The sequence below is a fragment of the Staurois parvus genome, unplaced genomic scaffold (genome assembly GCF_062004578.1).
Source record: "Staurois parvus isolate SC_StPar_1 unplaced genomic scaffold, SC_StPar_1.0 ptg000009l, whole genome shotgun sequence".
Lineage (NCBI taxonomy): Eukaryota > Metazoa > Chordata > Amphibia > Anura > Ranidae > Staurois > Staurois parvus.
In genome coordinates this window covers 9,533,599-9,546,411 of record NW_028317805.1, presented here as the reverse complement: position 1 = coordinate 9,546,411, position 12,813 = coordinate 9,533,599, and positions in this window count along the sequence as shown.

The following is a 12,813-nucleotide window of genomic DNA, read 5'->3' as shown; positions in this document are numbered from 1 at the left end:
TACAGTAGGTGGGTTACCTGTGCTGCTAGGAGCCATAGCTCTCATGTGCTTTGCTATGGCTATATTCCTCCCCTCCACTAATGGCAGTCTAACAGCTCCATTACTATTCATTCCCTGCTGATCATAATATTTACTCTGCTGTGTTTGCTGACGTTTTAGCCTGTGATGATGTCGCCCATCAAAGCATGATGAACTTCAATTGTGTCCACACTTTTTTGTTTTTCCCTTGCAAGCATAAAAGAAAGTCTTTGTTTGCCCTACAAGTAAGAGGATGTCCGTTATTGTGCAGGAAAATCCAGGGTTTAATCGAGCGTCTCAATAATTCCGGATCGCTGTAGGGGAGCTGTGTAATTGCCACAGGCCTGAATGGTGCCTTCTACAACCATCCATTGTCAGTGCTAGTAGTGGTGGCATGGTAAGAGCAGCCTGGCACATTCTTATCTGATCTGTTGAGGCATGCCAGCCCTTGACCACATGCAAAACGGTCTCAAAGTAAATCTTAGGAGGGAAAGTTGTTTACTGTAACAACTATCTGCATTTTTTTTTTCCTTCCCTAGCTCAGTACCTGCTGATCCTTCAACATCTTTGCAGTCACTACCTGGCTATGTGCACCTAACTCCAGTGGCAGCTTTATACCATTGCTCATATTATTGCTTAAGGTCACCATACACAAGTCCGTTTTCACTCATTCAGCCTAGCAGTGGGAGAAAAAAACAAATCCATTCACACGAACAGCAAACGTGAAGGAATCTTCACTGTCGCCTGTTGTATTCAAGCATCCACAGCTGCCTGAATGTAATAGTGCTGCTAAACTGTGACTGCACCTTTTATAGCATGCAGTCACTGTTTAGCCAACAATTTTTCACCTACCCACATGATTTTTAGATCAACTTTTGTTGAGCTGAGTGGTGCTTGCAGGGTCTCCAATGGGGGCATTTAGGATGGGTTTTCTGATAATGTTTTATCTATCTACAATGTGACCGGTACCGAATGTTTGCATACCACAACAGAATGTGCCTGAACAAGGACCTTTATGGCAGGATCACCAGGTATTATTTTAGTGAAGGCTGTAAATTTAAAAAATTGCATTAATATGTTAATTACTATTAATGATTGGTTTTACAGGTAGATTCAAGAGCCAAGAGTCCTGCTGCATTTAAATGAAATGAATATTTGCTTTTTGTGCTTGTGTGACATTTGGAATTGAAATAAGTAGAGTGGCCTTTTCGTCGCAAGCCCCACAAATGTACCACTAAAGCAATGATTGGGGGGCTTTATTTTTTTAATATTCCAGTGTACAAGTCTGACAGCAGACCAGAAGACTAACAAACATTACAGGTACTTTACCAAATTCATATATGGTGTACAATGTTTTTAGCTAACGTTGGCGTAATAAGTATTGGGTGACCTGCTGTTTAGGAAGAACTCAAGGCCAACAGCTTCGTAGTAGACCTACACTGCACTGCACACAATACAAGCCATCACTGGGTCCTGGTGGTTTACACCAGTGCCAAATTCTGATGTTTTTTTTTTTATGGACCTGAGACGCAAGAACTCAGCCAGAGACCTGGGGCCAACACTCTGCGTATCACAGCCACCATTAGAAATCATGGGGCCTGATACAACCTGCCTGACTGGGCAATGACCCCCCACACAAAGATGGGATTTGAGTTTGACAGACGGCGGGTGCATGACTCAACGGTCGGCGGAGGATTTGTTATATACAAGATTGCCTTATATTGATCGCATTAAATGTGAGTGTACTACTTGGAAGGAATAAAGCAGTATTTTACAAAGGATAAAACACTATGTTCGGAATTTTTTCCCTATATGTGGAGAGACGTATGGAGAGGAGAGTATAGGGGGCTTGTGTCATCGTGAGGAGGGATCAATCCCAGAGGGGATAATCGGTGATAAAGGATATCCCTATTCCACGATCTAAAAAGGAAAAAGTCTTAATCAAGCAGGTTCCAAAGGAGGTGAACCGAAAGCGCATATAGCCTAATTGCAGGCAGATAAGGAGGTGAGCTTACATCTGCACTAATTGGAGGATTCACAAACAGTCACGGATTGAAGATTAAATAAAGCACAGAGTCACTATTTTTATGATTAATGGGACACTGTTTTTACACAATACTAATTAATTATATATGAGTATTTATTCACAATATCTTTTTTGAGATTTATATTTTTTTTTCACTAATAGTGATGCACAATTGGTTTAATAATAATTAATTTTATAATCACAGATATGTATTAATATTATGAGTTATTGAGGTTTTTTAATTAGAATAATTTTTTAAGTATATTAAGTTATTATTATATATGAATTTTGGTCAATGGTATGAACATATGTTTAAATATTTTTGCAAATTAGATCACTTGTTTATATATGGTTATTAATTTTGGGTATAAATAAGGGATTATAAGTATTAAAGAGATATTATAAATTAATAAGTAGCGCAACACACTATGGTGAAATAATTTGATATACCCCATAAGTCTGACAGCAGACCAGACGATTGTAACAAGCATTACAGGTTTTTTTTTCCATTTTCATACACGGTGCACAAAGTTTTTATCTAATATTGGCTTAATAAGTACTGGGTGACTTGCTGTTTAGGAATAAATCAAGGTAAAATGGCTTACTAATAGACCTAAGGTGCACTCTGCGCAATACAAGCCATCTTAGATTGTACGCTCCTTGAGGGTTAGGGACTGATGTGAATGTAATATATATACAGACAGACACACGTAAAGCGCTGTGTAAATTGATGGTGCTTTCTAGGTACCTGTGATAAAATAAATCATTGGGTCCTGGTGGTTTGTACCAGTGCCAATTTCTGATGTCTTCTGCAGGGACCTGACACCCGAGGACTCAGCTAGAGACCTGGGCCTAACACTCCATGTACCACTAGATGGGCCAGGGCCACCACTAGAAATCATGTCTGATCAGGCCATGAAACACACACTGGATTTTATATACCCTATTGTTAATGCACAGTAATACCACCAGTTCCGGATCCTAGAAATTAAAGTTAATTTCCCCAGGCCTCATAAGTTCAGCAGCAGGGGCTGAGGATAGAGAGGGAACTATTTGCTTATTTTTGAAAGTAGATGGAGTTATCCTTCATGCTGTGGCTCCCAACAGTTACATTTTTGTCATGCCCTGGTGGATTGATATGGAAAAAGAGGTCAAAACTTTGCCGGGAGCCTGGAGGATTACTCTGCCTGCTCCTGAAAATAGCCTCTTCTGTCCCTGGCCCCTGCTGTTGAAGTGATGGGGCTGGAGGAAATTTTATTTAACCACTTGAAGCCACGGTCCCTGGAATTACTGTGCTTTCACTCGAAGTTTCCCCTTTGCCCCCAGGTCCTCTGCTGAACTAATGGTGCCTAAACCTGGTATGGGTGGGCCAGCTCTATTGGTATGGTCAGGGCCTAGCAATGCAAATACATAAAGGGGTTATTGGTCAATCCGTATTGTGCATGATGGTTAAATGGGGGACAAGACTAGACAGAAACAGCAGCTCGAGCCTCTATGGAAAATTATTTTTTTGGCAATGATGCATGAAAACACAAAAATCAGACACAAGTAACAAGTGGTTTACTTGTACAGTTAGGCAGATTTTCTAGATCTCTTCTCACCATCATTATGATAGACTATAAGACAAAACAAACATTTATCTGAACAAGCTCACTTTGCTGGTTGACACTTTTTGTGTCAATTCCACAATTAATCAGCTATAGATAGCATACTTATTCTGACAATTTTGCCGAAGGCAGCAATGCACTTCAGCACCTTCTCTGAGCAGAGTGTGGCCTGACTTAACCTTGGATTGTTATACTACACCTCTGCTTTACTGACTGCCTCCAGGGCAAGATTCTTCTTAAATGAAACTCAAGGAGAACAAGTTCCTAGGAGTAAGGAGCATTAATACTATAATGGAAGGTTTCAAATTCAGCATTTTTAAATAGGTGCTAACCACTTGTTTTAGAGAGCTCTTTAGATAGCACTAGAGGCGGAGTGACCCCTAAGACAAGCAACACTATTATTTATTAGCAAATACATTTAGTCCCCAGTTGACTTTGAAGCAGTACAATAAACATATTATTACCTGGGGAACTCATTTCTATAACTGATAATATTGAAATGGGACTGACTTAATATTCTACTCTACTCTAATATTATTAAAGGCTGATTTTAATAAAATAGTTTCAAATACAAGAGCAACTTGGGGTGATAAATGTAAAATAAAGGTATTGATCACCTCTACAGGGCAGGCATTGGGGGGGAAACAGACAGCAATTAAAACCTGACAAAATTCTGTCTGGGGCTACCATAAAAAAAGCAATCTGTTCAAAAAGAATTATGACAGCTACTATTGCCGACTTTTTTTTTGTAGATACACATTAAGGACTGGTATTTTCTTGCTTAGTTCACTATCATCCTGATTCTGGTTTACTACTTAGTTAACACTAACTCGGAACATATATGCAGGATCTTAACATGTAACTAAAAGCAAAACTTTTTTTCGTTATGGGCAGAGTGGAGATGGATTAGAACATCTGTCAGTATTTATTGCTGTCTGTGCCCCCGTTAAGGAAATTCACCCTCTATATTTGTCCTGTTTACCATTATCAAGTGAAAGAAAATCTAAAATTTTGGGTTGTCCCTAAAACAGTAATAGAGGGAAAAAATTCTAATGGGGCCACTATCTGGTGACCTGTGGGTCCCGAAGGGATTCCCTTTATTTGCAGAGATTTCCTCTCACTTTCTGTTGGGCTATGGGACAAGAAGTGAAGGGAAAACACCACAAAGGGACACAGATGATGAAAAAAAAAAATTGGCAGGGGCTATAACCCTCCCTTGCTCTATCCAAAATGAAAAAGGTTTGCCTATAGTTCTACTTTATTTAGATTGTTCAGACTTTACTAACTGCATGCTTGTTGTAGGACAGCAACTCACTAAGGGATGAAGAAAAGATTACCTCCCCCAAAACCTGCACCTTTGGGTCCCATTCACAATTATCCATGGCAGACTCAATGTAGATCCATGCAAATATGTTTGGACAGGAAGCACTCTGAAAAGCAGTGGGAGCCTTTCAGCCTCTGCAGCTATTTGTGGCCATTTGCATGTAATTGTTCATGTAGTGATTACCTGAAGATGATCAGCCCTAAAAATTGCAACCAATACAGGTCACTATAGAGACATATCTGCTCATACAGTTCATGTGAACATGATTATGCCTTGATAGACTGTACCATACCTCCCAACGTTCTGAGATGAGAAAGAGGAGCAACCTCAGCACCAAGTATGTAGGTAAAGGGCTCACCCCTGTCAGGCCCCAGTTATGAAAACTACATAAAAACTGGTTAAACCCACAAGTGCATTTTTTCACCACTAATTTTCCTTTACAGTGGCTTCTCAAAAGAACATATTTTAAAATATAGAGGTTGTAAGACAAGTTTTGTCCCATTTTGGCAATTAAGTGCAATTTTTAAGTGGTCTATAGCCAAAAGAAGGATTACTGAAGGACTTTATTAAAAAAATGAGGGACCATCCCTCCAACTGAAGAACAATAGGCCTACTTCTGCAGATCACCGTTTCCTGGAACCTTTGTCATATCATCGGCTTCTATGGCAGGTTTACAATGTAGGTATGAAATATGACTTAGAGTTGTATCCTACCGTAGAGAACATTGTCCCTATATGATATCTATGTCTAATGTAACTTTATGTGCATATGCAGGATCAGTTACACAATTTGTAGAACTATGCCCATAAATACATTTATCTCTGAGAACTACAGTGGGATCACCAGAACATTCTACCTCCTGCTGTGACCTGTCCCGTTCACAAAGCCATGTTTGTTAGACAGGAAAACTAACAAACATTGAAACTTGCATTGTATTGCATGTTGATAAATGGTATATGTGTGTTGCCATTCACAGATGTAGATACAGTATTGGTTGCCAAGTGTTGTCAGTGACATGGCCACCATCTGACATGGCTCTTAGAGCTGTTGATCATGATGTGGTGAGCATTTATTATTCTGTGCTGTTGGTTTCATGGTGCACACACCCATGCCATGCTGCTTGTTCAGGCGAGTGGTATTACTGTTTGGTGGTTTTCTATGTCTTCTGTCCGCTTGTTGAACAAAGGGTCAGGTCTGCGATGATGTTGATTTGTTGCTCTGTGTGTGGGTGGGAGGTGAAAGATGCTGGTGTTAACTGCCTTGTTGTGTAGACTCCAATAAAAAAAAGGGTATCCAGGAGCTGCTAGGTCTTTGATAAGAGTTTAAATAGGGTATTGAGAGGGTGAAAAAACATTGAAGAGCCCGCTGGCTCAGGATAGGCTGCTCACAGCAGACAAGGCTACCTTCCAGTAGGTACTCCAGCAAGTTCCCAGAAAAAGACGTGCATATATGGAAGAAGCATCAGACCAAAAGATGAGTCCAAATTAATTTGATATTGTATTAAGACAGGCATTGCGTTCACCCTTCATACAGCAATCGCCTTAATACATCAATCAGCTTCCCTGCACAGATTCAAACAGCACAGCCTTGCTTTAAGTCCTCTCATAACTCTCATTTTTTTTCTGAAGCCCTGATGAAGGGGGAGTTCCTTTGACCCCCAAAACGCGTTGGCTGTTTTTTTAACACAATATCAATGAATTAACTTGGACTCATCTTTTGATCTAGCACTCCTTTCATATATGCACATCTTCTTCAGATTATGTGGCATGGCAGGGTATAACTTGCTGGGTGACATTGCAGCAATGTGGTTAATTGGTTAGCCCATCTGTCTTGTTTCATTGGAATCTTCACATCCCAGCCAGGATAATGTTTGCATGGAGTTTTCACATTCTCCATGTGCTTGCATAGCTTTCCTTGGTATATTTCAGTTTTCTCCCACATTCCAAAGACATGCTGGTGGGTGTAGCACAGACCCCAGACCGGGCTGGCTGTTTGGTCCCAGTTTCCATTCCCCGATAGGCACATGGCAGCCAGGCACAAAGCAGTTCACAGTCACTCAATTCAGAAAACAGTCTGTACATGCCTTTTTGCAGTTTATTTGCTGCTTTAACTTGGGTGGGGTGAAGGTGAGCCTTGGGATACTCCAAAACTAGCAGAAATGCAACAGAGCAACTGAAAACTAGTCTGCTTCTTTAAGGTATAACTACCCTCTTGAATGTGGAGTTTAAATGAACTTCAATGTCAGAACAGGTGTATAATTCTTAGTCAAGAAACTGTAGTGAGCTCTCCCAAAGGTGGTACAGACAGTCTCTAAGATCTTTGAGGCTACTACTCACGGTGTCCTGGGTACTGTAATGCCTCCTGTAGTACCAGCCAGCCCCTGCACGTGACGCATGCTTTGCAAAGGTTTCTGAACTGCTTTAGGGTACTCTGGACAGAATCCCGAAGCTCTAGCTAGGACCCCAAAAATGACTGCCTCTTCATCCAGCTAGCAGACTAGGGGTGCCTCCGCCCTCAGGCTGGGTCTTACTCCTCCTGGAACAAGAGCCTGCTGTTCTAGTTCCCAGCCTAGTTATACCCTTCTTAGCACCCTGCTGGTCACTCACTCTCTTGACCAATTGGCTGAGGCAGGATGAATATGCAAGTCAAGATCTGACTCTCCCACCCACTATATCCCAGAATTCAGTGGGATGCAGGGGAAAGTACTGTAGCTGAGCCTGTACCTGCAGAACCCAGAACAGCAAAAGCAACTGAACACTGTTCTCCTTCTACAGAGAAGGCAAAACCAAATTTTCCTAAACTCTAGCTTCCTAACTAAGAGGGTGCTACATACTGTAGGTTAATTTTCTCGTTTCTAAATTGTCCATAGTATGTATGCATGTGAGATAGGGCCCTAAAGTTGCAAGATAGTTGAGGGCAGAGACTGCTTTGAACATTAGCATGTAAAGCACCACAGAAATTGACACTACTATATAAACACCTATAACAATAATTCAACAATTGGGGCAGTTTATACATACTGCATATGTTTTCACTGTTTGCCTAGAGGTCCACTTTAGGTATGTGGTAATGTTCTTTCTATTCCTGTTAGACGTTTAGGGGAGATTTATTAGTTGCTTATGAATTAATGTGCAAGTTGCATGCACAAATGTTTGGGTCTGTGTTGAGACCAAAGCAACAATTTCGTTCTGTGTGATTTAATGGCCAAATAGCAACAGCTTAGCAACCACAACAGTAATGACAAATGTTTCCATATGATTAATGAGTTTATTATTAGTTTGTGATCGATAAAAGGCACTGACTAGCCTCTGGTAATGCCTAGTCTTCCCTAACCTCTTCCAAACCAGCCCTGGCATCCCTTTACCAGAGTCTTTTTACACCCCACCATCTCATAGATTTAATTCCTGTTGATCCATTATTTTTCCACTTCCTTTTCCTTGAGAACGCCCGATGGGAGGGGTGAAACGCGTTGACGCATTTCCGGTTGTTACCCCGTACGTCTGACGTCACTTCCGGTGAGTGGAGCGCACGCTGAGCGGTGCGTTCCAGCGGCCATCTTTTGGGATCTGTGCATGTTTGGTCTCTGTGGAGCTTCTGCTGTAACCTGGAGCTGTGATGTGAGATTCCGTGGGAGGTTGCCTTACATTCATTGTCCATCTGGAAGAAGCTTGTCCTAATAAATATGCCTTTTTAAAGTGATTTAAATGTGAGTGGCCTTAATCCTTGATTTTACTTATAAATGGTATTTTGCAATATTACACTATCTGAGATTTTTCTCTCCCCGGTTGGATGGTGGAGCCTACACTGAAGGTGAGGATTCCTATAGAGTGGATACGAAAGAGGGTTTAGGATCCCATAAAAATTCCTAAAAGGCGTTTCACTCACCTAAATCTGGTGAGTGCATTTGATGTTGGTTTTCATGGGTGGAAGGTGGAAGTTTTTTCTTTATATTAGAAGAAGAATTTGAAAATTTCTTTTTGCACAAAATATTTTTGAGATTTCTGAACTTTTGTTGTTTATTAATCATGATGGACTTCACTATTAATATAATTTTCTATATATGTTTGCACTTTGTATATTGATTTGATATAGAGGTCTATGTTTGCGCTGTTTATTTATATTTATCACATTTTGTGTTTACCACATTGCACAGCAGCAGGATAGATCCTGTAGTAGGGTGTTTCACTTGGCGCAGGAAGAATTTTTAGTTTTTTTTTTATATCATTGTCACCCTATTACAGGAAGGCTTTACTGGGGGTGGCTGGTGTTTGACAGCTCTGAAAAGTGATGTACTGGACATCCATTAGGCATGGTTGCATTGCAATTGCAGCATGGTCCCATTCACACTGCCCCTCTGCTACCTGTGTGAATGAGGCCAAACTGCCAGTGTCAACAGGTATTTATTAAAAATGTACTGTTATATATTTACTTACACCAATATAAATCCTTGCACAACTACATTTACAAGGGAGCTAGATAGACAACTATTGCATTTGAATACTGTAATATGGGGGAGCTTAAAATCACCAACCAGCCATTTGTAAAGGTAAAACATTCTTTATTGTTCCTTCAAAATCAGGAAAATAAAACGGCTTTCTTCAGAAAAGCAAATACAAACAGTCCATTATTCTGGTATATTGAAAACACTATTACGGCTCACTGCCAGTATACCAGTCCCACACCTGGGTTGAGGTTCCTGTCTGCTTCAGGGCAGAAGAAAAAGCAGCAAGAGCTCAGCAAATAAAGTCTTAGTTGCCAAACAGTCCACAGCTGTAAATTACTTCTCTCCACCTTACAGACAGATGCTGGCTCCTTCCTACTTCTTTTCAGGCCTCCCCTGCAGGTGGGTTAATCCTTTCAATACCAAAGTCCCTGTAAGCAGGGTTGGAGCCCCTTTCCCACCCAGAGTCTCTCCAAATTCTGGGTCCTAAACTAATCCTGACACAACTGCAAATCAGTCTTTTCCTCTCCAACCAGACTACCTCTGAACCCTGCATGGGTGAGAACCCCTGAGTACTCATCCCCCTTAAAGGGACTACAGCCCAAATAATGGGGAAACATTTCTGCTTTCTAAGACCCATCCCTGGCATCCTGTGCAGTACATACACTTTAAAGGTCCTGTTGATGACAATGACAGTTAATGTGTGTCAACAAGCTTCACAAACATAAGTCAAAAAGCATGGAAACTAAGGTTGCCACCATTTCAGGAAAAAAATATTGGCCTATAGTCTCTTTCCTATTTAAAACATTGGTAAGTCCCATTTTTACTAGCCAGGCTGGTAAAATATTGGCCATGTGGTAACCCTAGTTGAAATGCATGTAAAAAAACATAAAAAAGTGCAAAGAAAGTGTGAATCCAGCATAAGGGCCATGTCACAATCACCATACCTCCCCATAGTCCCAGATTGGGCAAGACTTTCCTGCATTTTCACCTTTTCTGCCCGAGGTCCCAGTGTACAGGGGCTTTGTCCTGCATTACTCTATCTATTCTTTATATGCGAACATCCAGCTGAGCAGGACCTGCAGTAGTGTGAACAGCGTGCACATCTAACACAGCCAGGGATCGTGTGCAAGCCAGTGGGGCTTGCAGCTGCAGTGAGAGAGAGTGAGCTCCTGAAATGCATATTGGCCCCACCCATCCCCAACATCACAGGTTGGACTTGACAACTGTACTCTCTCTCATAGCAGCTGTACCCCTGCTGGCTTGTTCGCCAATCCCTGGCTGTGCTAGATGTTCACACTGCTGCAGGTCCTGCTTGTCTGCACTCATTTGTTATCCATCTGATGCCTGCATTCTTGCCTCGGCTCCTGTATGCTGTCAATCAACATTTTAGACCATAAGTGTATGTTTAACCTCCCTGGCGGTATGATTATTTCAGATTTTTGGTGCTGAAAGCGGTACCATTTTTTTGCATGGAAATATGTATTTTTTTTATTGTAGGCTATAATTTTTTAGGAAAAACTCACTGAAATCTGTCCGAACAAGAGTCTAGTAAACATCCCGGGTATGATAAAATTTGAAACACAAAATCATAAATTATAATTTAATAAATAATCATAAAAATAATATAAAAATAATAAAAAATTTAATTCAATAATATAATCAAACCAAAAACACTGAAATGTGAAATATAGCGCCAAGTTCGCACATTGCTGAGCTCAGTCGCAAAATCGTTTTCAGTTTCTGATGACGAATTTCCCCCACGAATCATTATCACTCAATTCTGTAAGTGGTTCTGATTTACTATCGCTGTTCTCTAGCTGATCTAAACCGCTTTTGACCTAAAGGGACACTTTTTGGACGCCATGGACATTTCTCAGTTTCCAGGCAGAAAGAACAGACAAAATGCAGGCAGGGCGCAGGACAAAGCACTAGGGACAATATGTATGTGAAATAGGTTGAAACAGCAATGTTTTACTATGTAAAATGAAAAAAAAAAAAATGACATTTTTTTAAATTTCCCGCCGCCGCCGGCGGCGGCGGCGCCCGTACGTCCCGACGTCACAGGGACAGGACACAGAAGCCGGATGCCGGCATCGGCCGGAGGAGATGGCCGGGGACGCTGCAGGGGACACATCGCGGGAGCGCAGGGTAAGGTAAGTGAAGAACACATGCCGGAGCAGTGCCGCATGGTATTCCCGAGTGTAGCTCGGGGTTACCGCTTTTGGTACTGAAATGTTACCCCGAGCTACACTCGGGAATACCGCCAGGGAGGTTAATTGGTGTCTTTGCGGTTTAACTAGTTTCTGAACTTTGCACCTTGTACATAACACATCAATGAATCCTGCACTCTGTATGAAATTCACTCCTGAACCTTGCACTCTGTACGTAACGCATCCCTGAATCCTGCACTCTGTATGAAATGCACACCTGAACCTTGCACTCTGTATGTAACACATTGCTGAATCCTGCACTCTGTATGATACACACTCCTGAATCCTGTACTCTGTATGTAACACATTGCTGAATCCTGCACTCTGTATGATACACACTCCTGAATCCTGCACTCTGTACGTAACGCACTCCTGAATCCTGCACTCTGTATGAAACGCACTCCTGAACCTTGCACTCTGTATGTAACACACTCCTGAATCCTGTACTCTGTATGATACACACTCCTGAATCCTGTACTCTGTATGATACACACTGCTGAATCCTGTACTCTGTATGATACACACTGCTGAATCCTGTACTCTGTATGATACACACTGCTGAATCCTGTACTCTGTATGATACACACTGCCGAATCCTGCGCTCTGTATGATACACACTCCTGAATCCTGCGCTCTGTATGATACACACTCCTGAATCCTGTACTCTGTGCGCAATGCATTCCTGAATCCTTACATACTTTGTGTAACGTACTCTTCCACAGTTTGTGCAAAACCATTTGTAATGGAAGCTTTTTGTTCTTTTTTAAAAATGATTGTGTTCGTTTGTGAGACTCTTGCTTGTGGCATAGCAATCAAAGCATATTTTATAGGTGCAAGGAAGCCCGGGTTTTGTTTAACCATGCCCTTTAGGCCCCTCCCACTGTTAAGCATTTGGTCACACCCATTTTTGCCACGTCAGCTACGCATGCCACAGGTCACTTCCTCCCTCAACTGTCCCTCATTCTGAAGTTCAAAAGTTGGGAAGTATGGCAATCACCAAGGGGCAACGGACATCTTTTGTAATGGGTATCATTCCCTCTTTGGCCTAAACGTCACAGAAACTTGCTCCCTAGTGAGGTAGCCCTGACATAGGGATGTTTTTCTGGTTTGATCAGTGAAGAAGTGACAATATAGGAGAAGGTATATGGTCTCTTAGTGCTCCCAGTGAAAGGATTATCATTGCA